The 24,910-nt window shown below is 42.7% G+C and overlaps 1 long non-coding RNA gene across 1 annotated transcript in view; it reads right to left on the reverse strand.

Moving 5' to 3' along the window:
* Nucleotides 1-274: 274 nt before the first annotated feature.
* LOC311516825 overlaps nucleotides 275-24,910 on the reverse strand; it is a 141,008-nt gene continuing 116,372 nt past the window's right edge. The window contains exon 9 of the long non-coding RNA XR_014710504.1: nucleotides 275-715. This is a non-coding gene — a long non-coding RNA (uncharacterized lncRNA). The remainder of the gene's footprint in view (nucleotides 716-24,910) is intronic.

Genomic DNA, 24,910 nt, shown 5'->3' on the forward strand with positions numbered 1-24,910 from the left:
GCTTTCCAGTGTCTAACTTAGTGGCGGGCAACCTGCGGCCCGCGGGCCACATGCAGCCCATCAGGTAATCTGATTGCGGTCCGGAAGACATTTTGCTGACTTTGATCGTCTGAAGGCACGGCCCCCCGCAGCTCCCAGTGGTCGCGGTTCGCTGTTCCTGGCCAATGGGAGCTGTGGGAAGCGGCAGCCAGCATGTCTCTGCGGCACACCGCTTCCCGCAGCTTCCATTGGCCATAAACAGAGAATCGCGGCCACAGTGAACTGCGGGGGTCAATGTCAGCAAAATGTCTCATGGCCCACAATCAGATTACCCTGATGGGCCGCATGCGCCTGTAGGCCACAGGTTGCCCACCGCTGGTCTAACTTAACAAACAATATTAGATTTGAAGCAAAGTTTCTCACCCCATGCTTTCAACAGCATTACTGACAAACCTCTAGGTCAAGACCCCTCCTCCAGAGTCCAACAGCTGCTTCTTTTGTCTTCTCAGGTCAACGAGTCAGAAGGACAGGGAGAGAGAGAGGAGGCGTGTCTTGGGGTGTTTGCCCCTCCTCTGTTTATAGCTTCAGTCCCCCTCTTAACTAAACCTTTCCAGCAGAGAACCAGGAGACAAAGGGTCTGTGTGAAAGAATGTTCCCTTCTGAGTTTTTTCATCTGTGTATGCTCACATGCAGGTTTTCTTTTGTTTCCTCTCTTCCCCCTTCCTGCTTGATGACTCTGTTTACCGATTAAATGCAAATTAAGGCAAACACACACTCCTTTGTTCAAGACAGGTCTGTTTGACCAATTTGGTGCTATGCGAGTCTGAACATGCATTTTTAACACCATAAGGGAGAAATTTAATAAATAATTCTGCTACACACATTTTATCATGATATTACTGATCAGCAAATTATGTCATATCTTGTACAGAGATTATTACAATAGTGTGTAGGGGGTGAATACAGGGGTGCATTCCATCACAGTAGGTAAGACTTTTCTAACATGATGTATCATGTTAAATTTATTTTCCCATTATACAAAAGGCCTCTGATGTCTCATGAGTGCAGTTAAGTGGATGATATCTGTATAAATGCAGTTATGGAATTGATACAACCTAGGAAGCTAGTATTTTATTATCCCTACTTCTCTAGTTTTAAGTCTATGAAAAAAACCAACAGACAGTATCTGCTAGGGAATCTAAATACATTATAGCAAGAGAGTTTTGCGTCAATGGGAATTTCACAGGTAATTTAAATCTGGATAAGACAGAGCACTAGAAAAAGCAATCTACACTCCTGCACTAGCATTATGCAGAGTAGATGATTTTATAGGTCTTTTCCAGCTTCAGTTTCAGTGGTTCTGTGAATATTACTGAGGTTATAGATATTATTAGGAATAATTAAGACGGTTAATGTTTTTCTAAGCTATGTAATATTTTTGTAACCTAGAGCAGGCCATTTATTTAGAAAATGTATATAGACTTTTCTTAGAGAATAACGCATTCATTGCCAAATGCTTTGAAAGGTTTCATTTTCAAAAGGGATGCGTGAGAGATGCTGCAATACAGCTTCCCAGGAAATGTTGGGGGTTGGTGTTCAAAGTTCCCATGGACCCTTTGTAGACTATTGTTCAACAGCCAAAACTGCTCCTTATTAGATCACTATAAGACAAGTGCCTGGAGGGAGTCAGAAATGAATTGAATTCTTTAGATGTAAATGATTGTGTGGGACCATTTTGGTTTAATAGATACCCTGGAGAGGTACCCTAGTGGAACATGGGAACTTTATTATAAGAATAATTGTTTAGCTAGAGATTTTTATCTCGTTAAATTAATGATTCACTGGGGGCTTATGCTGGAAAATGAAGGGAAGATTTTAGACAGAACATTAGATAAAATGTTTGAATGGAGCCATGTACTGAGATGGTCAGCAAAGATTTATAGGCTAGGGAGGTTAAATTGTTTAATATGAAAATTGCTATTGCCCTGTAGACACAGGGCTTCCAATAAGCTCAGAATCAGGGCTTCTGGGTATTGCTACACTGCAGCTGGGAGTGAGCCTACCTGCCCAGGTAGACAGACTCGCACTAGCTCAAGCTGAGCTAAAAATAGCAGTGTGGACATTGCAAAATGGGCAGCAGCTCAGGTTCTCAAGCCACCTGCCCCACTACTTTTGAGCTCAGGTGGCTAGCCCGAATCCCTGCTGCAGCCACTATGTCCACACAGCTACTTTTAGCCCGTTCGTTCGAGTGAAGGTAGCGCACAACTGTCTACCTGGGCTGGGAGGCACGTTCCCAGCTGCAATGCACGGCTACATGTCCTGCTGCTCAGCGCTGTCTGCAAATCAGGGTAACGAAATGCAAATCACAATGTAACCTTGAGACCTTGGAGAGACTCTAGTTTTGCACATAGCAAGCAAGGTGGGACGTCTCTTCTCAGGATTTAAAGAAAACTTATTGGCAGAAGATGGCAGGACAAAGAAAAAATATTTAGGGTCATATTAAGGGTCCTAGTGTTTAAGCTACCCTGTAGGGGGTGGGAGAGCTCCTTTGCTTGCCTGGTTGTGGCTGCAGAAGTTAGGAATAGGCAAAAAGCCATCCAGGCACTCTGTGCTGACTCGTTCGCTTGTGCTGCTCCTCCTTTGGTAAAGGTGCAGGATGTGTTTCCCCCTTCTTCTCTCCTCTCCCCAAGTGGTGGCCTCCCAGCACCGTCCAGTGTGCCAAGGCCAAACCTCCACCTTGCCCAGACATGCTCCTTCTGGTCTCTCCAATGCTGCCAGCAGAACTAGAGTCCTTCAACCCCTTGCATTCAGTGGCTTATAGACAGCCAAATAATGGAAGCTTCAATGGAAAAAAAGGGGACCTCCTGCATCTTCTTCCTCCCTTGCACATCTGTGCTGAAGCAGACATAATTTGGTACTAGGATATAAGGGAATCTAGTCTGATTTGTTGTGAATGAGATGATGAGGCTAAATAGCATAAACTGCTACTACACCAATGGGAGAGCTTATCTCATCAGCATAATTAATCCACCTCCACAGGATGGAGTGGAACAAAGCCTCCGGTCAACATAGTGCTGTCTACACCGGGGGCTAGGTCGGTATAACTGTGTCGCTCAAGGGTGTGTATTTTTCAATACCGATATTGCTCTGTAGGGTAGACCTGACCTAAGAGATGCCCATTTTGGTCTCAGTGGGAGTTGAGGGTGCTCAGTGTCTCTTGGGATCAGGCGCTTTGTGAGCGACAGATAAACTGGATGAAACTCCTGCAGAGATCCTGTGAAGATGTAAAAAGCTCATTGTGAGGACTGCAATACACACTTCACTTACTATAGCTTCAGAAATAATGTCAGAAGAAGTGAATTTAAATTCCTCTAAATGCAATTAGAGTTGACAAGATTTCTCATGGTGAGAGACTGGGTTAAAACAAGAGCTAAAAGTTCCCATCCAGTTCATAAAGCCTTAGGTAGCTATTGGTAATATGAATTAAATTAATCAAAATGGGTAAAAGCTAATGATCCACTTGGGAACAAAATTAGCTCCTTAATGAAAGAAATGGAGTTAAGAAATTATAATAGAATATTAACAGATGTGCCCCTTGGAAATTATAAATTTGCAAAATCCCTTTACGTACATATTAGTTTGAGTCAAATTATCACTAAATCTGGCCCTGGAGATGTGATGTGAATTTATGCATTAGAATCTGTTCAGAGGGATGTGAAAACCTCCCTCAGGTGTTTTTACTGAAATAGGAAAGGTGTCAAAGAACATTTTTCTGAGTGACAGCCTGGATATGGTTAAAAAAAAAAATCTAACTTTTCATTGTATTTTGCCAAACTCTTTTAAATTATCCTTGCTCTCTTTTATGGAGGTTGGATCCTTGGGAATAATACTTCTACAGGAAGTTCACATTTGAGTAAACCATAGAGGACCCAGTCCTGTTCCACTCCAAGTTGATGGAATCTTGCTGTTGATTTTAATGGGAACAGGATCTAGCCTATCCCAAGAAACTGAAGTGTAAAGACAATTTATCTATATGGATCAGTTTACTGAGGAACTATAGATTCCTTACAGATTAGAAAAATGTCAGTGTTAATTACAATGAAAAATGCAATAAGATTGCTCAAGTTGTGACTATAACGCATTTATTTAAAAATGGTATTACTGTTTCCAGCCAAGAACTTTTCTTAACCATTTATGGAAAACATAAAAGCCACTGGGAATTACTTCGGATAAGAACTAGATTCAAGTCATTTTTACACATGCTGCTCACATCAGCATACAGCTGGTTTTTGGCATTTTGAGTCTGTGAAATTTTTAAGCCATTTATAATAGCATGTGATTTGTACAAAAAATAGCAAAGAATTTGTTTGTATTTTTTAAAAAAATATCACTCTAGGGTGCTGGATACAGGCATCCAGAGGCCAAGCAGAATGTCTAAGTGCTTATTAGAGAGACAACGTGGGTGAGGTAATATCTTTTATTGGACCAACTTCTGCTGGTGAGAGAGACAAGCTTTTGAGCTTACACAGAGCTCTTCTTCAGGGCTGGGAAATGTACTCTGAGAGTATGTCTATGTTGCAGTTAGACACTCACAGCTGGCCTGTTCCAACTGACTCAGGCTGTGGTGCTGTTTAATTGAAGTATAGACATTTGGGCTTGGGCTGTATCCCGAGCTCTGGGACCCTCCCACCTTGCAGGATCCTGCAGCCTGGCTAGAGCCTGAGCCTAAATGTCTACACTGCATTAAACAGCCCCTTAGCCCAAGTCAGCTGGCACAGGCCAGCCACGGATTTCTAACTGCAGCATAGACACAGGCCAGGTCTATAGCTATGTCAGTATAACCATGTCGATGTCGGTATAACTACATTGCTCAGGGGTATGAAAAATCCACACGCCCTGAATGACATAGTTATACTGACCTCACCTCCGTATCGACAGCGCTACGTTGGCGGGAGAGCTTCTCCCTTTGACATAGCTACCATCTCTCGGGGAGGTGGATTAACTATGCCAGCGGGAGAAGCTCTCCTGTCGGTGTAGTAGCATCTTCACTAAAGTGCTACAGTGGCGCACCTGCATCTGTGTAGCCATGCCACTGTAGCTCTGTAGATGTAGACAAGCCCACACCCAGAGTGTCCCAGCTAAATGTAAATCGCAACAGACTGTTTAGCATAAGTAGTTATCATATAGTTCAACGGACCATTCAAGGGGAAGTCATAGGGAGGAAAGGATGGGAGGGGGCAGGAAAGGCAGCTGGGTAGGGGGGAGTTGTTAGTGGGCTACTGATTGTTGTAATAAATCATAAATCCAGTGTCTCTAATCTGTCCATGATTTTTAGTGTCTAGTAAAGTTATAAATTCAAGCTCCCAGGCTTGTCTTTTGAAAGTGTTGTGCAGGTTTCCTTTGAAGATGAAGACTGAGAGATCAGATATAGAGTAATTGCTTTGTGAAAAGTGTTCACTCACAGGTGATATGGTATTTTTGGCTTTTATCATTTTCCAGTGTTAGTTCATTTGAGAGCGCAGTGATTGTTTGGTTTCACCCACATAGTTGTTACTGGGGCATTTAGTGCACTGGACGAGGTACACCACATGTTGTGATAGACATCTGTAGGACCCATGGATTTTGAAAGGTGTGTTGTGGGGAGTGTTGATCATTGTAGCAGTGGAGATATGGCAGCAGGTTTTGCAGCTCTTCAGCTGTTCTAGCAGGGTCTGGGGCTGCTTTGAGTTGGTGTGTCATGGTCTGTGGGGAGCTCACATCTGATGATGAGCTTGGAGAGGTTGGAGGGGGGTGTTTGAAGGCCAGAAAAGGGGGTTCAGGAAATATTTCTTTCAGGATGTGGCCCCCACTGAGTATAGGTTGTAGTTGTTTGAAGATACCCCATATAGGCTCCAGTGTAGGGTGGTAGGTGATGACTAGGGGTGTATAGTTGGAGGGGATTTTATCTTTGTATTGAAGCAGAATCTCTGTGGGTATTTGGGTGGTCCATTCCACGATGTGATCTACTTCTCTGGTGGAGTGTCCTTGTTTGGTGAAGGTGGTTTTGAGTGTGTCAAGGTGTATATCCCAGACTTTCTCCTCAGAACACATTCTGTGTATTGGCGTGCCAATAGTGGCTGTAGATAACAGATTTCTTGGTGCGTTTGGGGTGGTTATTGGCATATCAATAGCTCGTGCTATTTCATAGCAGTCCTGATGCCAAGGAACAAGCTAAGAAAGAAATTCACTCCTGTATAGGATTATACATAACACAAGACACCCTTAAGCCTCATGTTGAGGCTTAAATGTTACATAGCTCAGTGAATTAGGTCTTCCTTCTATTTACAAGCAATAAGAGACTCAGCACAGGCAACAGCACCACAAGCTTCCCCACACTGCCTTGCCAATGTACTTCAACCCTGTTAGACCAGAGAGGAGTCTCCATGCATCATTCAATAGACTGCCAACCATTATACAAGGATTTGGCACAAGGAAAATTTGCCCTCAGAGCAACTTCATCCCAATTTGCATGAATCCAAAACAAACAGAAGGTGGACAAATATAAACAGGAGGGGACAAAACATGTCAAAGATAAATCTATCGAAATAAAAAGGCCTCCAGTCATGCCTTAAAAGCGTGGAACTTCTCTGGGAAAGAGATATGGTATCAAAGGCTGTTGGGCTAGGTCAAGGGACTGAGATACTGTAATCATGGGCGGCGTGTGAACCCGCCCGTTCAGGGAGGCTCCTGGCCCCGCCCCTTCTGCCTGAGGTCCCGCCCCTCCCCTCCCTCACCCCTTCCGCCCCCACTTCCCTGCCAGAGCACCGAGCCCCACAGTGCATCCGAAGGAGCCCTACCCCAGCCACACCCAGCCCTGAACTAGCTAGCAGGAATATCCCACAGTCCCAGGCTGGCCAGCCAGAGTGCCCCCCAGTCCTTGGCATATCCAGCACCCCCAGCCCCGGAGCACTGTGCAGCCCCAGCTGCTCCGAGGCCTGGGCTCCCGGCTGGCCTGCCCTAGCCCCAGTCCCCGCATGCTTCATGGAAGAGGTGCAGCCTGGGCTGGAGCCACAGGTGAAGAGCAGGAGGGGGCCTTGGGACCACACCTGGCTTTTTGGGGGGGCTTAGCCTCCCCTGGCCTACAATATCCACCACACATGATGACTGTAATGTTAGAATAAATGTACAGTAATAATTAGTGCTTTTTGTAGATAGATCTCCCAGTTCTTTACAAAGGTGAGTCAATATTATAATCCTCATGTTATAGATAGGGAGACTCAGGCACAGAGTGGTAGAGAGATTAGCCCAAAGTCACAGAACAGTTTAGAGATAAAGCCAGGAATGAGAGGTGTTTGGGGGTTGGAAATTCTGTTTTGCAAAGGATTTTTGACATTTGGATTCATTCTGAACCAGAATGAAAACTGAAAATGTAGAAATTCTTCAGAAAGGATACTTCTGAAAAGATGTAGCTTCAGGTTGACTGAAACATTGTTTTGATATATTCAAAATGTTTTATTTAATTCTGACTTTTTTTAAATGTGTATTAAAATTCATATATAACATGAAATAAAAAAAATTAGAAACAAAAAGTTGTTTCAAAACAAAACAAAAAATCAAAATAGTACTTTTCAACATTGTCAGAACTTTTCTCCCTTCTTTTCTTCCAAAATGAAGTTCCAGTAAAGTCGACTTGATTTCACGAAGCATTTTTTATTTTCATGAAACCATATATTCCAATGGAATATGGTTCACCAAAATTTTTTCTCTGAGCAGCTTTACCAGGAATAAAACTCAACAAATGTGGATTACAAAGTATGGTAAGATATTTCTGAGTAACAACTGTCTTAGATATATGGAAATAAACATAATTAAAAGAAGTTCACTTTCATGCCATCACTAAAGTATGAATTGCCCAATTCATGGCTAGCTCCAATATTAAACTGTACTGAATAATAAATACAGGATCTTATTATTTAGATTTAATACCTGGATTATCTCAGGCTTATTTTGTAACAAGTACATATGTGAGAAGCCATACAGTTAATCATTGCAGTTAAATTTTTCTGTCATTTGCTGGAATCTCTATTATGCCTGCATGAGTTGAGAAAGGATACATGTACCATAACCTTGTTAATTCACACTTTATTCTCCTGACTCTTAATATGGGCCTAGTTCCCTACGTGTAAAATGAGAAAGATGGTGCTTCCTTACTTCATAGGTGTGTTGTAACAATAAATACATTAATATTTGTGAGGCATTCAGATGTGAAGGTGATGTGCACTGTATAAGTACCTACCTACTGTAGAGAAAGAATTTTTTGAACTTGACTGCTGTGTGGTATATGTTTTCTTTGGCATTCTCCTTATCACAAATTCCTCATTATTTGTTTATTGAATATGGAGTCTACTCACTCAGATGTAGATTTATAACTATTTAAATAGATTTATAACTATTACTAAAGTATTTCCACTCTCTTTGTGCATAATGCAATAACAAGGGAGTACCTTGACTGAAACTCAGCATCCAAGGCAAGTTCATGCATAACAGGGAAGAGTGAACCTCATGGAATACAATGTTTTATGATTCTTACAAACTGCCTTTAGGGAATTTTAGGGTTTACAAAACTAGATTGCGTTTGTGACCCATATCCTTCCTGCTATTTAAACACATGGGCTGTGATTGAGGAGCACACAGTGTGTATCAGAAGAGCCAGCTATACACACAGTTTAAGGCAGCAGTCCTCAAACTTTTGAGGGTCATATCCCCCAAACCCCTTTCCACACAACCTGCTCCCCCTGGAGCTGGGCCTAGGAGCGGGGCCAAGGCTTGTGGGGTGAGGTGAACACGGATGGGGTAAGGGGGCCGAGGTTGGGGCCACAGCTGGGGGTGGGTCTGGGGCCAGAAGCAGGACCACTGTCATGCGCTGAGACTGGGGGTGGGGGCAGGAGTGGAGCTGCAGTGGAGTGGCTCCATTCCTAGCCCTCCTCCCAGCCTCGGCCCTGGGCCAGGAACCGAGCCGTGGCCAGCAGCTGAGGTTGGGGACAGAGGCAGGGCCGGCAGCAGAGTCACACCAAGGCTGGGGACAGGGCCGGCCACAGGGCAGGGAGCCAGGGGCGTGGCTGGGGGCAGGACCGGATCAGAGCTGGGGGCAGGGATGGGCTGGATGGTGCTCCCTCCCCGCCTCCTGTGGGGGCTGGCCAGGGCCCCAATGCGCCCCCCCTGACATTCCTCCATGCCCCCATAGCGGGGGAATGCCGCACAGTTTGGGGACCTCCGGTTTAAGGACTACTCTAATTTACGGCCAGCTGCCAATGCCCCAAGGGGCCATTATAGCAGCTAGGGATTACTGGGTTAAACATTCTACCTCATCTGCTTCTCCCCCCTGCTCTGTGGCAAAGCGGGTGTTACGGGGGGGTGAAGTGGGTGTAATAGGGTGGCAAAAGAACACTGCAGACTGATGATCCTGGGCTGGTGGAATGTTCCCATGGGGACAGTTCCACACACTGCAAGCTAGAGCAACGCTGAAGCTGCTCTAAGTACTGCTGGGAGCCAAACCTGCCTTGAGCCACCTCCAGGCAGAGTGGGAGTGAAGGACGGAAACTTACCTATGCCCTCACTTCAAGTGCAGTGATTGGTGCTCAGACACACCTGAAGGGGTGGCCCAATGTGCCCTTCTCTGAGGCTGAACTTTAGTCTTCCTAAACATATAATGAAACACTTAAAAGTTTCATGCTCGCCATAATTGAAGTACTTAAAGTGTCACTTCTAAGGAGTACTAGCTGTCTGTTATAAGCTCGGAGTTCATTAGAACTTATGCAGGTCTGACATTGAGTTGCAGGGCCACCTGGGGGCTGTTTGCCCCAGCACGCTGTTTGAGGGGACCCCCAAACCTAATGGCATTGCAACCCGGCCTCCCCTCAGTGTTTCTGTACCCCTAGTTTCATGATTTCTGTGGGTATTCTTTTTGTCTTCAATTTTTGTTAGAAAGGGTGGGCTCAGTTTCAGATTTTGCCCCAGGCCACCAAAGACAGGGTAGGAGAGAGACAGTTAGAAAGAGTCATTTGGATTGGAAAACATTTTGTTGTCTGTTCACATTAAAAACAACACTTTTTTTGGTGAAAATTTTAAAAGGGCAGATAACTTACAGATGCACAAAAGATAATCCACTAATGCCATGCTGTTCATTTGGATACCCTCTAGGCAAAAAGGATCAAAGATAACAAGCACATTAAATACAAACAGACACAATCATAAAAAAAATTACATGCCTGATTAAAATATCTTTTTCAAAGCACTTTTTACATTTGCTAATAAAAGTCTCCATATGAATATCAAATGACTATTTTCCATATAAAGAGGCAAAAAATAATGACATCTTGGCCTTATTTCTGGTGACCATGGGAGATTTCTAAAAGTTGACCTTTATCTTTTAAATGCACAGAATTGTTATTAACGTATTTTGATGAGAATATCAGATGTAAGATATCAATATTAGTTGATGGTACCAGAACTGGAGAGAGACAGCATAATGAGCAACAATGTAACTAGATTTAGAGTGATTTGGATCTTTCAAGCAACTGGGCCAATAAATAGAAAATGTAGTTTAAATAAGGCAAATGTTACATAATAAATCTAGAGGCAATGAACCAAGACAGACAGAGTACATTTTAAGTGAAACAGTAATTCAGAGTGAACTGACCAGAAAAGGAATTTACTCTGGGGGTTATTTTAGTAAAAACCCTTCAAGTCATTAGGACAGTGAATGGCTTGAGCACAAAAGGCAAATGGGATACTGGGGTGAATCAGGGAATAGAATATAAATCAAAAGAAGTGATAATATTATTGCACAAGGCACTGCACTTCTTCATTTGGAATACTGTGTTCAGTCACCTTTTCAAATGAAAAGGGCATTATTGCCCTGGAGTTGGTGTAACCTAGGACAGCCAGAATCACTGCAGATTTTAGGAAGATTTCCTGTTAGAAAAAGCTAAAAAAGTGAAACTTATTCTCCGGAGGAGAAGACAGCATTTTAAAGTGACCAAATAAATGTGTTCCATTGACAAAAGAGTTGAGTCTGCCCGGTGGCCCTTTGGTGAATATCTGCCCCATATTTCAAGAGAGAGACAGATTACATTACTGTCTAGTTTCTTTCTTCCTAGGACACTAGAAGCAGGCATTATGGGTGAAATTCAGGCCCCATTGAAGTCAATGGTAAAACATTCCCATTGAATTCAAGAGGGGCAGAATTTCACCCAATGCCTTTGGGGAAGAGGTGGGGGAGCACACTCACTGGTGTCCCCTGTTATACAACCCAAGAGTCCCTGGCCAGTGCATGAGAATGTGGGGCCACGGTGAGATGCACAGACCTCTGACTACCTGCATTCTTCTCCAGACCCGGCCGCATAGGTATAATACAGTAGCCATAATTTGGCTTTAAGAGTGTGAACAGACACTACTGTCCCATACAGGACTCCACCACGCCAGAGACGCTAGCATGTGTGTGATCATTGCACGTTTTAGTAGTGGCAGCTTACAGAAACTATAAACCCTGTTATTGTTAGGGTGATTCACCCTTAGCTCAGGCAATAGGGATTTGTGCTGTGATGCCAGAAGTCCATCCAAGTTCTACTGTATAGCATATGTGATTCTCCTTATATCTAGCTCACAGAATAGTTAAAACTGCAACACCCTCATAATAGAATTTCTGCTATCGGTGCAATGTACCTTCTGCCAGCAGAAGGCAGGTCAGAGTACAGCTCTTGATTTATAATTGTATCTTAAACTTCTGAACCTTTTTGTAATTTCCACATAACTAACTTCTACTGGTGGTTTTGGGGCAGACGGCTTACAAACATTTGTATTGCTGACGTGCCCTGACATATATTGCCAGCTGTTTATTGGGAGTTAAGGGGAATACAAAGGACCATTTTGAAAATATTATTGAAGGATCGTTTTGGACTAATGGCTCTGCAAGCAGGAGTGTAAGGGGACAGCCATAGAGGATGTTGTTATATTGTCCATACCTGTTGAGAAATGAGCCAGAGGCTGCCCTAAGTATGTTTCAGCCCTATACTGAAGGAGCCACTTCTAAGTTTGAGAAGGTAGGTCAGTCCCCAGACTTATTTATTCTTTCCTGGTTATACTGTCAACAAGGGTATCAGTTATAATATTGGGGGTGGGGAGGAAAAATTGTGTTGTGTTCACCTTTGACCTACTCCAGGAAATGGACCTAGAGCACCAACTCATTTCACACTGACCACCATCAAACTGCCAACTATTTTTGGTCACTATAGAATAGGGTGAAATCCTGGCCGCACTGAAGTCAATCGGAGATTTGCCATCAACTTCAGCGTGGCCAGGATTTCACCCTTGGTCTGGATTTGAATTAATAAAGCTAAGGCTAAAGGCTCCAGATCCCTTAATTAATTCCTTACAGTCTCCAGCAATCTGTATAATATATACAGGAAAGTAAGCAGATGCTGTTTTTTCTTAATTTGTATAACTAACTGAATGGGGACTGGGGGGAGGGGGTCCATTTCATTATATCATTGAGCGATACCCACTTACACTACAGATAAGAGTTTGAAAATTGGGCTTTCTACGCTTGGTTTCATATATTTCTTGACGGTTATGTTAACTACATGGGAGCAAATATTTCATTATAAGAATACTTAATTATAGGAAGCTCACTTTAATGCCATCATGAATGTATGAAATGTCCAATTCATGGATAGCCCCAATACCAAACAGTATTTAATTATAAATACTGAATCTTATTATTTAGATTTAACACATGGAGTATCTCAGGCTAATTTTGTAAATAGTACCTTGTTGAAATACCAAAAAGTTTATAATTACAGGTTCAGTAAAGTTTCTCTTGAAGTTTTTCTGTCACTTTTTGAAATCTCTATTATGTCTGCATGATTTGAGACAGCAAATGCAACACAACCTTGTTAATTCACACTTTGGCTGTTCAGAAACCAAGTAACAAATGACTTTGATTCCAGAAAGCTGTCACTTTATCAGTTTGAGGATTGGCATGGCTTTGTCTAGTCTTTTACTGAAATTGCAGTTTCTATCTTGGAGTCTCCCCACTTCAGAAGGAGTGGTTCCAAGATAGCCACTGGCTAAGTGACTCTCTGGTGCCTAAGTAACCAAGAACCCTTTTGTAACATAGCTTGAGAAACCTCAGCTTGTGCTCATTGCCAAAAGCTTTCACTCCACTGAGTGACAGAGGGCTAGCAGGTGGACTGCCTACACCCTACCCTCACAGGCAGATTCAAGATGGGGGAGAGTTACTCATTTTCTCTCCCCACTGGACTGCCTCCTGTACAGTAGTTCAAAATTCTAGGGTTTTGTAGGATATTGTTAATACATTTAATACAAACAACTGAGAAACTCTTGGGAGAAAAGAGGTCTTTGTTAAAGAGCCAGTATACCCAGTTAAGAGTGGAGCTTGCTCACAACCCACATCTGAGACCTCCAAGGAGTTCAAGCAAGGAAAAAAAAATCCTTAAAAAAAAACCAACCTCAAACCCCAAAACCTTACAGGCCTTCTTTATACTTGGTAAAGAGGCACAAATCAATGTTTTTTCCTTTACAGGTCACCTTTAAGTTTGTGTGCTGTACAGCGCCAACGCAATGGTGGCACTGAACAACAAAACAAATTTTATGCATGCCACTAGCCTGCTTTCAGTGAAACAGCAATGGATTTACTGTCAGAGAGCTAAAAATGGGTTAAGGTTTTGGGACACATCCACCAGTTTCTCTGCCTCCTCTTCCCTGAAGTACAGTAGTGTGACACTCAGAAAGACCAAGGATGTGTGTTAGGCCTGGTCCACACTAGGAATTTAAGTCAATATAATTATGCTGCTCAGGGTGTGAAAAATCCACCCCCTTGAACAACGCAGTTAAACTGACCTAACCCCCGGTGGTGCAGATAGTGCTGTGTTGACAGGAGAATTCTCCCGTTGACCCACCTACCGCCTCTTGGGGAGATGGATTACCTACCTCGACAGGAGAAACCCTCCCTTCAGCGTAGGTAGTGTCTACACTGACGTGCTACAGTGGCACATTTGCCATAGTGCAGATGCATTGCTGTAGCGTTTTAAGTGTAGACGAGCCCTTAGATAAATACACAAGTGATCTAGCATCCCAAATATCTATTTGGAATAGAACAACAACATTTCGGAATAACTGGAAGACCTTTGACCCCCATAAAACTCTCCCTGTGCTGTTCCAAGCCTGTTGTGGACAGCAGAGGTGCATGAATAGGGCCCCCTTGCAAAGACAGGGAAATTCCAGCAGGGTGTTTTTCACAAGGGGTCTTTTGGTCTGAAATGTATAGGCCACAATTCAGGGTAAAACCCATTTTGGGAAAGTGCAGTAAGCTCTGTGGCAGGTTACTATATGGTTGCCCGGGGGTATGTTGGGGTACTGGCTGGTTAATCGTTTTCAGGTAAACTGCTGACTTTATGCTATTGTAGTTTTTTAAAGTGACATTAAGATCACGTAGCGCTTTGTATGGAGCCTTTTCTTTTTGTGTTAAAAATCTGAATAAATCAATAAGATAAATGAATATTACTCCCAGGCCGCATCCTTTGAATCCCCAGCAACCCCCTTTCCTGGAATGAGACACTGTTGCCAGCCCTCATGATTTCATCGTAAGTCTTGTGAGAGTTCCAGCTCCTGGAAAGTGAAATCTCAGCCCTTTTGTTTTGGTTTGTTTATTTATTCTTTTAAACTAAGTGACTAATCCTTGTGGCTGTGGACAGAAACTTGAAAGTGTGAACTCTAAAGGCTCAGAAAACTGAATGCAAAGAACAAGAACCCTACACTGATAATTTTCTTGCCAGTCTCATGACTGGAGACCTGACTCATGATTTTGGAATCCTTGATGTTATTGATACTGCTGATGACCTACCAGGTACAACCATGACAATGATGGGTGCCCATCCCCCTCTCCTACCTTTCCCATAGTCTTCAGGGGGGCACGAGTGGACCCTCTACTCTTTCCATTATGAATCTTTGTTAGGGAGCTGCATTTTATACCAGCTCCCTCACATCTGCCAATAGGTTTAGAAAACAGTTAGCTGTTCCTACCCCCCAATAATAGCAGCAAAATCAGGACATCCTTGCCCTCTACTGACCTGGCTAACTAGCTCTCTGGTACTCAAGATGCCTGGTGCTTGAGATGTGTGGTGTAGCACAGCCTGGGAAATATCAGCAAACTGCTACTACCAAACGCTTTTTCTGGACTGGGTGGGCACAGAACCACTAACTCCCACAGCCCGGCCCCTCATACAAATTCAGGATGAGAGAGGGAGTGTCTGGATCTCCCAGAAGAGTTTGGGAGAAAAGGGGAAATGGCCTTCTGGCCCCAAAGACGAAGGCTAATGGAAGCCTTCTCCGAAAGGCATCATAAGATAAAGGGGCATATGTTAGTAGGGGATGAGGGAGAGAGGCAAGGGACTTGTAGGACAGCAGGACTTCTGGAATCCTGGAAGCAGGAGGCCTTTCAGGAAGAGGGGTTTGATTAAGCAGAATATACTCTGACTCTGTGTTCAAGGCAACTGACAGCAATGTCAGTAGGATACAATGAAAAAAGCTTTTGATTTGCCAAGGCCATATCCATTTTGAAGCAAGTCAGTTTTTCATTTGTAGAAATGAAGGACTATTTCTCCAGCCTAGCCTTAGGAGAAAAAACTAAACTTTATTTACTTTGGGCTATTTTACTCTGTAACACGGTCCTATGCAGTCACTCACGGCAGTAAGCGGGCGACAAGCCTCCCTCTGCAGCCACACATGGCTTAGCTAGACTGAGGGTCTGAGGCTTTGTCCACACTTCATAGAATCATATCATATCAGGGTTGGAAGAGACTTCAGGAGGGCATCTAGTCCAACCCCCTGCTCAAAGCAGGACCAACACCAACTAAATCATCCCAGTCAGGGCTTTGTCAAGCCAGGCCTTAAAAACCTCTAAGGATGGAGATTCTACCATCTCTCTAGATCACCCATTCCAATGCAGCTGCACCACTGTAGTGCTTCAGGGCAGACACTACCTACACTGATGGGAGGGGCTCTCCCATTGGCATGGGTGATCTATCTTCCCAAGAGGCAGCAGGTAGGTCAGTGGAAGAATTATTCTGTCAATCTAGTGCTGTCTACACAGGCACTTAGATTGGTTTAACTACATTGTTATGGGGTGTGGATTTTTCACAGCCCTGGAGTGACATAAGTTTGGTTGACCTCATTTTCTAGTGTAGACCAGCCCTGAGTATGAGGGGTCAGAGTGGGCTCTGCATAGCTGCTATCCATCTCCAGGAGCAAATGGTGGAGAAGTCAGGAGTGGGCACAGCCTTGATTCTACCCCTTCCAATTCACTGGCCTGCAGAGCTGTGCAGTGGGGAAAGCTGTGCAGGAAACAACTACCTCCTGGAGCCAGGAGGGAAAAAGGGAAAGAATTGTAATTCTGTTAGACAATTCCTTCCCAGCACTCCAGCTGGGGACATGCCACTTCATGCCACCCCATATTTGGGGATAAGAGTTAGCTCTTGCTCTAACCCTTTGTTTTTTCCTTTTTTTACATTAAGTACCCTTATGGACAAGTCTTATAGGTATAACAACTTATAACCATTCTATGGGGTTTTTTAATAGAGAATTCTATCTCTGTTGAAAGATGCTATAGGATGTTTCAAGTAACATAGAAAAATTCTAATATCTATTCATTTCTATAGGTTTTAAAAGTAATGTAGACAGAACTCTGTTGATTTTATTCTCTGAGGCTTTCCAAGAAGGGCCAATTTATTCTGAAGGAGCTCACATCTGGGTCATTATCCTTTCACCATGACTTTTTCCTGAAAAATAATACTGGCCAATCTAGACTCAACAACAACTTTATTATTTATTATTATTAATAATAATAATTATATTATTATTATTATTATTATATATTTTTCCCTTTCTTCCTCTCCACCAAAGTGACACCCCTCATCTCAGGACTCTGGCACAAAAAAAGATGAAGCAGCATGATGCTGCTGCTATGGGCTAGAAGCCAAAACATTTTGTGCAGGTTAACTCTCCTCCTAGGCAGAGGACATATGCAATTCAGACATATGCTTTAACAGCCAGCTACCTTCTCTTTCCCTCCCCAGTGATTCCTCCCACTCAAGCCTTCATGTTCAGTCCAACTTGATTAACATGTTTCTGCCATTTTAAAAGTCTCTTTCCCCACAGTGGCTTCTTCTGTCAGATGGCCAGTTGCTTTTAAACTGTTCCTGACAGAAAGCAGCAGTACTTTCTGGCTTTTCTTTAGTCTCTTCTATTAAGAGCTCCTACACGGAGGTGTTTCCACTCCAAAGCTCTTCAGGAAAAATGTCCTCAAGCATGCTCTGTGTGAGCCTCTGACAGCATCTCTTCTAACTGGCTGATGCCTGTTGCTAACCCACGTGACCCATTTTCAGAGCACATGATCTTACTGAGTGAAGACCTGCTCCTGTTACTATTCAGAAAGTTTCTAAGCTCTTAAGCAGACCCAAATATAGGGAAGTCGGACATTTGTCTTAATTATAATTCAGATTTGGCTCATCCCTACAAAATTACACTGCCGTAAAGTAGCTATACTCCAGGCAGACACAAGATGGCAGTGTAGTTCTGTTTGTTTATTACAAAGGCAAAGCATGCACAATACTCTAATCTCTCTTATACTTGTCTGAAGAAGAGCTCTGTGTAGCTCGAAAGCTTTCACCAACAGAAGTTGGTCCAATAACAGATATTACTTCACCCACCTTGTTTCTAATATCCTGGGGCCAACATGGCTGCAACAACATTAAAAACACACTTTTTTGATTAGTTTAGAAATGGGCATGAATTAAGTTTGCAAGTCAGAACATCTGTGAACTTTTAGTCAGTTTGAAATTTGAACGTGAATTCAGATGTAAGATACATAGCTGGCATTATCCCTAAAACAGGGCCAAATCATAATCTTTGACCCACACACCTCAGAACTTTGCGGGGGGGAATCTTCAAAGCTGGATCTGAGGCCTAGTCTACACTGGCAATCTTAAAGTGCTGCCGCGGCTCGTGTGGTCGCGGTGGGAGAGAGCTCTCCCAGTGCTCTAAAAAACCCAGCTCCATGAGGGGCGTAGCTCCCAGCGCTGGGGCACTGTCTACACTGGCGCATTGCAGCGCTGAAACTTGCTGCGCTTGGGGGGGTGTTTTTTCACACCCCCGAGCGAGAAAGTTGCAGCGCTGTAAATTGCCAGTGTAGACAAGCCCTAAATCCTACAATTTAGGTCATCTGTATTTAAATTATAATTAACCCAAGAAACTGATTCAATTCATTTTCTTTCAGGTTGACAATTCATAATTTGAATTGGGAATTCCCAACAACTTTGAGAACTCATCCCTATCTCAACCGTCCAAAAACTCAAAGGGTGACCTCCAAAATGTGCGGCAAAGGAAATAAGTTCAGAGATGGACTTGTATTTGTTTAAGGTATGCAATATATTGCATATTTACAACAGATATCAATATTTCCAACCACAAAGGAAATAAAAAACAATTAGAGATTCAGGCTGCCTTTTCCAGTAAGCAGACATTGATTCCGGTTGCCTCAGAGACAATGACACTGAGCTCTTTTGAAAGTGTGTGCTGTTGCTGCCCAACGCCTTGTCTGTACTGGCAAAACAATACTGACTCTCAGCTTAAATTTCACTGGGACCAAAACAGCTTCTAACCGAGTACAGGCCTAGGCCAGAGGAAATTTTTTGAACACAATTTGGCCAAGTCAGGCAGGCGGTCACAAGTGTCCCATATGTTACTCTCTTCTCACTCGTTGCCTTTTATCCTATTCACACTAGGCCTCATGACCATGTTCGAAGCAGTTTTCAAACACAGTTATAGCTGAATGCAGTTGTAAGATGGCTTACATCCACAGTCAACATGGTTACTAACTGCTTCATTAGCAATAAGTGCTATGGGCAGGCAGGCAGAGTTGGAAAGGGGTCTTTGCTAAGCAGGCACAGCGGTCTGTGGTTGTCTGGTAGAAGCCTGGGCCAGCTTGCACTCCTAAGCACCTGGTGTCACAAAAGAGGTCCCTTCTGCAGCATGATCCTCTCTTTCCAGTTCCACTCATGTATTACACAAATACATTTAGAAACTCTGCTAAGAGGAGAGCCTGTGGAATAGTTTCTACCAGCGTGGATGTTTTATTAAAATTTCTGTTCAATTTCTGCCAGAACTATACTTTGTCAACCTCTAAGTACCTGATAGGACTGGTGTGTCTCAAACACAATCTCTGGTTAAAAGGGTAACAACTTTATCCCAATTAGAAGCCTACACAGAGAGCTTCAGCATTACAAAGTAGGGATGGGGCAAATTTAGGCCCTCCTTGCACTTCAACAATAACTGAGTGAGGGGATCGGGTGACTTCTAAGGCTATGTCTACATTAAAAAATTATGTTGACCTAACTTATGTCAGCATACAGCCACCACAGTTACTAAATCGCCTGAATACGCATGCACTCCTTGTGCATATAGATAAAGAAGAGAGATCTATATGCACAGTAAGGCAGGTAACAATATAATCTCTATTTCCTACTAGTGGATGATCACATATCACATCACATTTGAATGCAGTTGTTTGATCACATCACATTTGAATGCAGTTGTAGCATCGTTCTGAGCCATGCATAGACAGGACACATGCATGCTCTCACTCTCTCACCATCCCTTTATTCTTTGTCTTTCACTAGTCCTTTCTTTCTTTTATTGCTCTCAACTTCAAGGACCTGGTCTCCCTCATGGAAATGGACAGAGTGACTTAGGATTTAGTTTTGTAAGACAGAGAAGCCCAGTTATAGCCCAGTACATGTTTAACAACAAGTTTAGGAGCAATTAATGTAGTATGGCTAGTATTACCATAGCACCTACAAACCCTATATACAAACCCTGCATTAGGGCACAGTTCATTAGTATTACTATAGCACAATTTCGTCACACAGACAAACCAGATAATGTTATAGCAAAATGCATTTAAGCCATCACTGTGTTCAAGCCTGATACTTAAACAAATTGGCCTAAATTTTAAAAAATGACTAGCAATTTTGTTTGCCCAGTTTGAGAGACCCTACATGGTGTGATTTTCAGAGACTGGCTGCTTGGTACTTTTTGAAAATCCAGCCCCATGTAAGGTTTGGGCTACCAAAAAATGGGGTCACTTTAAATAACTAGCCGCATATGAAAATGTAGGCTAGCAAATTTTGTAGACTAGAATGGGCAGATAATAAAAGAACTGAGTCATTGAAGCCATCATAACCAAAACAAAACCTTCAATTTTATTTTATTAATCTATTTAACCAAATATCAGTTCTAATGTCATTCAAATCATATGCAGAGCTGGTCAAAACTTGGAATGTCTGTTCCTTTGGCAAAGTGCAACATTTAAAAATTTGTTTTTGTTCAAAATTAAAATAACAAAGCAGCTCTAATTGCTGTACATGCACATGGGTAGGAAAAGAGCACAAGAATCCAAGCTGACAGATAGCTGACAAAAACTTCATCCTAGTAGGATCTAAAATGATTGATACATGACCTCCTGGAAAAGGGCTAATGGAAACACCAACTGGCCCATTTCAATGACACACACAGTGATGCTAGAATTACAGACATTAATGCCGATTAGAGGATGCAGTTGTTCAGAGAGCATTTGCATTGCACACTAATCTCTGGATATCCTGTGGGGAAATACTTTGAATTCAATACCTGATAAATAAATCTGGCAAGTGAATAAACGCTCCACAAACCTATTACTGAAATGTTATGCACCTGTTCAGAGAATACTGCTGTGCATTAGCCTGTGTAGCGCCATATCCCTTTTAAACTGATATTTGATCATGAAGTGAGTAAACCTGATCAAGAAAATATGCTGCCTCCTTTACATTACTTTGAATGTGGTGTGACAATCAGTGACCTCCTGTGAACCTTGACTCTTAACAGAGTCTAAACACGTTGGGCCTGATTCACCACTGCAGAACTCCAGCTGCTTTGAACTGCTCTGTACTGAGGGCAATGTGGTTTCAGCTCCTGCCTCCACAAATATTCAGAGACATGTCGAGCTCAATTCTCCTTTTCCTTATACCAGTTTTCCCTGGTGTAACTCCACTGACTTCAGCGAAGTACATTCTATTCACCAAGTAACAAATGAATAAAGAAAACCACAAACTGCTCATGGACAATTCTTAAAAGAGAGGCCAAATTTATTGAATAAATTATTTGCTATAAATCATTCACTCTCCTCTAATTAACAAGTGTTGTGCACTCAGCTTCCTCTGCAGCATTTTAACCATCTGCCCCTGAGGGTCAGAGTCCCTGAGAAATCCATCATTTTACTTTTAAATATGTTTTCATTACATGATAGTCAAAAATAATGACAAAGACAATTTGAGAGAGAAGTTACCACAGGGAACTAGTGATGCTTGAACTGCAGTTAGATTTGGAGGAGTTCTACTTCATCACTGAAAAGTTTAGATGTTTATCTGAACAACTGAACAGAACATTTTGAGGAGCCTCTCAGCAAGCTATCCAATCCTCCCCTGCTCCCTTAGACGCCATAATTTCCCTAATCAGTCATCAAACCATGCCATTCTAATCCTCCCCTCTCCCCCACCCCGCAATATTCTCTCCCTGGATTGCCACAGACACAATTAGCCTTTCATTGCATAATTCCTACAAAATTAGAGGTTCTTGTGGGAATGCACATAGGTCTCTAAGAGGTTCTGGCAGGAAGGCATGGAGGGCTCCATGAGATTAGAGATGTTAAGCTATGCACTTTGGGGCATAACCTCCAGAAGACTTTCTAAATTTTATAGGAGGAGCTCAGGCAAACCACGTAGAGGAGTTACTGGTGCTCACTGCACCAGGGCAATGGAAAAGTCCAGAACATTACATCTCTGGATCGGAGAAATGGCCTGCGCAATTCACTTCCTGAAGATGAGACTCTAGCACTGCAAGCCACTGAACCTTTCGTGCAGGAAGATCTGCCACCAGATAACAAGGGAGGAAAAGAGTTTATTAGGTTTACTCTTTATCCTCCCCCTCCCTTTTTTTTCTCCAGTGAAGCTGCATAGTCGTGTTCTTTGACCTCTCTTCCTGCAGCTTGATAATACACTCACAGGCTCTCTTTCTTGTGCCATTTTTCAACATGGTAGAATTTCTTTCATTCCCATTGACCAAAGAGAGTGAGAAAGTTTGGCTGAGATTAAATAAAAGTTCACACAGCTAGATCATTTTCTCCTATACAATCACTCCGGAAACTAAATAAACGTCAGTCTATTGGACAGACCAAAAAAAAAAAAAATGTATTTCAAACCACCATTCCCCTAGAAAAAGGCACCCTTCCATACAATAGTCAAGCCGAAGTCAAAAGTATTCATATTAAAGTGACCACGTTATAGGACGTGTAGTATCCAGTTATAGATACAGACTGCATTATACAAATATCTTCAGTTGAAGGACATAAAATTATGGCTGTGTGATTCTGCACTTGTGTTCTTGATAATCTATGAGATTAACTCGCATCGGGACGAGTATAAAGAATAAGTACAAATCTCAGGCTTTTTTGTCCTCTCACGCGGGTGTACTTCCATTTACTCCAGTGGCGTTACTCCTCATTCAAACCAGCATGAGAGGAGGCTCAGGCCACACACTATGTAATTTATAAATATACACCAACGTTTTATATGTAATTATTAGTATTGTTTGTATTGCAATAGCGCCCAAAGGCCCCTGTCAGGACCATTGTGCTGAGTGCTATATAGTGCATAAATACACACTATACATACATATAAAATGCCATGCTGTCTATCCAAAGGATCTTATAATTTAATTTGAATATGTTCTCATAAAAAATGGATAGAGGAAGTTAGTGGGGCATACAAAATTTCCTCATTACAGGTTAACTGAAAGGCTGTTTTCTGTTACAGATGTGAAAGGTAATCTGGGGAGAAAGTTGCAGTCTAGGCCAAAATTATCCCTGGTTCAAACCTGCTGAAGGTATAAATCTATGACAAGGATGAGTTTAGCCCTATCATTTGTAAATGCTATCTTAACCCAACTAAGACAGCTCACTATACAGTCAGTTTTTCAATTTCCCCAACTCCAGCTAAGGTTGATACTGCAGCTCATATTCACTTGAGTAATCCCAATGTTGCCGAAGAGACTGCTCAATCAGACTGACTGACTCACACAAGGTGGTGTGAGTAGGCCCTGCACCTGTCAATGCTATTTCCTAAAATTTTGAATGAATAGTTTCTTCTGAAACTAAAATGGAGGTGCTGCCAAAATTAAAATCATATACTATCTAGAGATATCCTAGCTCGTGCTACAGATAACACTTTGGGAGAGATTATTTAGCATGGAGAATTGTTCAAGGGGGCGGGGATTTGAGATTTTTAGTTGCCAAGCAGATTGGTGGTGGGTTATCTTTAGTTGTACTGTCATGCTTAGGATATATTTTTAAGAGATGAAAAGGATGCCTAAAGCAAAGGTTCTCAGACTGTGGTCTGTGGACCACCAGTGGTCCATGTGCTCCATTCAGGTGGTCCACGGATAGTTCCCTCTAAGATGAGTGCCTGGGCGGACGCATACGAGGGAATAAAGGGCCACTCACCTAATTAGTGGAGCCGCGCAGGTGTGGCTCCACTAATTAGGTGCCTGGACCCTGGAGAAGATGCACATGTAAGGTGAAGTGGTGGCCTGGGAAGGAATAGGGGGTAGGTGGGAGGGGGCAGTGGGGTGAGAAGAGGGGGTGGGGGCAATTTGGGATGTGCAGGGCTGCGGCAGCCAGAGAAAGAGGTGACTTTCCCCCGCTCCAGGGCTGCAGCTGCCAGGGAGAGATGGCCCTCCTTCCCAGCCTTAGTTCGGGGGCTGCTGCGGTGGGGGAGAGAGCGAGAGAACCCCCTCCTTCCCAGCCCCAGCTTGGGGGCTTCCATGGCAGGGGAGAGAGGACACATTCATCACACTAGAAAGCTAAGGCTACTGATATTAAAATATGAGTTGTGTACTTTTATTTGTCGAACAAAAAACAAAAAAATGTTGAATAATTAATTATTAAGTTTTTTTTGTATAGCGCTTTTATCCAAAATGCTTTTCAATAGTTAGCTAACGGTACGAACAACATTTGGAAAGATCATTAAAGTGGTCCGCCAAGACCCTCAGCAGTTTCCAAGTGGTCCACGAAGAAAAAAGTTTGAGAACCACAGGCCTAGAATAGAGGGACAGATGTGCTCTTCACCCTTTGCCCCCCCCCATTTTTTAGCATTTCTAAAAAATGAACTAGCTAACTAAATAAAAATTACTAACAAATAATTTTTTAACTTTTGAATATTTTTGGTATTTCGTTACTTTTGCATTTCACAGTGTAAATTAGACTGGCCTGTGTTTCTTACTGCCCACAACCTCTTCTGTGGTACTCATGTGCCAATAACAATGCTACAGGCGATGGCGTACATATATCCACCACCCTCTAACCTCTGCGTTAACACTCAGTTAAATATAAAATTAATGTACACATTTCTAATTCACTTTAGGCTTTGGAAAATTCACATTGGCTCTTTAATAAGATTTACAAGTACATACTGAGGTCTCAGTTCAGAAGAGCATCCCTATTTAGGGAAGTATTTAACCTGGTGCTTAAAGTTAAGCAACATGCTCAAGTGCTTTCCTGAATAGGAATGGACTTAAGTATGTGCTTAAGCGCTTTCTTGAATTAGGGCCTGTGTGTGTTAAAATGATAATGATGATGACATCCTTCCTCTGTTTTTAAAAATCATCTCACCAGGGCCGGCTCCAGCTTTTTTGCCACCCCAAGTGGCAAAGACAAAAAAAAAAAAGAAAAAAAGAAAAAAAGAAAAAAAAAGCAGCGGGACCTGGCGCCGAAGAGGGAGGGAGGGAG

Source organism: Lepidochelys olivacea (assembly GCF_965140295.1).
Source record: "Lepidochelys olivacea isolate rLepOli2 genome assembly, chromosome: 2".
NCBI lineage: Eukaryota > Metazoa > Chordata > Testudines > Cheloniidae > Lepidochelys > Lepidochelys olivacea.